Raw genomic sequence first — 1,889 nt, forward strand, 5'->3', positions numbered from 1 at the left:
TCCATAGGTGAACTCGCGGAAGGATCATTGTCGAGACCCGCCGCAAAACACGCGGAAGACCCGAGAACACGCAGCGCGGGCGCGGCCGGGCGGGGAGCGTGGGGCGCGCCGAGCGCCCGCTCACCCCCGCCCGCCCACCGGGCGTGCTCGCGCCGACTCGCCGCCCGCTACGGCCGCGCCGGCAGCGCTGGGCGGGCCAGCGGGAGGACACGACTCCCACAACCGGCGCGGGAAGCGCCAAGGACGTCCCGACCCGACGAGCGGGCGGCGGCGCCCGCCGGGCCCTGCGCGCCGGCACGGATGAAAGAAATGACACTGGAGTCACACGACTCTCGGCAACGGATATCTCGCCTCTCGCATCGATACTTGGTGTGAATTGCAGAATCCCGTGAACCATCGAGTCTTGGAACGCAAGTTGCGCCCGAGGCTACCGCGAGGGCACGCCGCTCGGGTGTCACGCGAACGAGTCGCCCGCGCACGCGCGCTGCCGGACGCGGAGATCGGCATCCGCGCGCGCGGCCGGAAGACCGGCCGCCGCCTCCCGGAGCGGGGCGGGGCGCGACGAGCATTGGACCGGCCTCGCGCCAAGATCCCGTGTTCGTCGCGCCCCCTCCGCGCGGGGTGGGGGGCACCCTGCGCCGCCAATCGATGACAAGGTCCGCCGCGGAGGGGGGATGGCCCCCTTCCGCGAGCCCCTCGCGCGACCCCAGTGTCAGGCGGGGCCACCACCGAGTTTAAGCATATCAATAAGCGGAGGAAAAGAAACTTACGAGGATTCCCCTAGTAACGGCGAGCGAACCGGGAAGAGCCCTAGCTTGAGAATCGGGCGTGACGCCGCCCGATTGTAGTCTCGTGAAGCGCCCTCAGCGACGGACCGGGCCCAAGTCCCTTGGAAAGGGGTGCCGGAGAGGGTGAGAGCCCTGTCGTGCCGGACCCCCGCCAGCACTCACGAGGCGCTGCCGGGACGAGTCGGGTTGTTTGGGAATGCAGCCCCAATCGGGACGGTAAATTTCGTCCAAGGCTGAATACGGGCGAGACACTGATAGCGAACAAGTACCGCGAGGGAAAGATGAAAAGGGCTTTGAAAAGAGAGTCAAAGAGTGCTTGAAATTGCCGGGAGGGAAGCGGATGGGGGCCGGCGATGCGGCCCGGCCGGATGCGGAACGGCGACGAGCCTGTCCCGCCCTGCTCGGCTCGGGCGCGCCCGGGCGACCGAAGCCCGGGCGGATGACACCTTCCGAGGAGACGCCGCCGGTGCGGCCATGGACAGAGCGCGCACTAGCCCCTCGGCGTGCCCACCCATGGCACGGGCACACTCCAGGAACCGGCCCGCAGGCTCCCCATTCGACCCGTCTTGAAACACGGACCAAGGAGTTTGACATGCGTGTGAGCCGACGGGCGCGGAAACCCGGAAGGCGCAAGGAAGCTGAAGGGCGGGATCCCCCTCGAGGGGTGCACCGCCCGACCGACCCCGATCTTCCGTGAAGGGTTCGAGTTGGAGCATGCACTGCCGGGACCCGAAAGATGGTGAACTATGCCTCGAGGGGCGAGCCGGAGGAAACTCGGGTGGAGGCCCGCAGCGATACTGACGTGCAAATCGTTCGTCTGACTTGGGTATAGGGGCGAAAGACTAATCGAACCATCTAGTAGCTGGTTCCCTCCGAAGTTTCCCTCAGGATAGCTGGAGCCCGTGCGCGAGTTCTATCGGGTAAAGCCAATGATTAGAGGCATCGGGGGCGCAACGCCCTCGACCTATTCTCAAACTTTAAATAGGTAGGACGGCGTTGAGGTGATCTTAGTATCTAGGGCTTAATCGTGGTTAGGGACCTTCCACCTGGACCAAAGGGTTAGGTCTATAATTAGGAAGAGATTTATCACTTGGAATCCCT

Source organism: Dioscorea cayenensis, chromosome 19 (genome assembly GCF_009730915.1).
Source record: "Dioscorea cayenensis subsp. rotundata cultivar TDr96_F1 chromosome 19, TDr96_F1_v2_PseudoChromosome.rev07_lg8_w22 25.fasta, whole genome shotgun sequence".
Classification (NCBI taxonomy): Eukaryota; Viridiplantae; Streptophyta; class Magnoliopsida; order Dioscoreales; family Dioscoreaceae; genus Dioscorea; species Dioscorea cayenensis.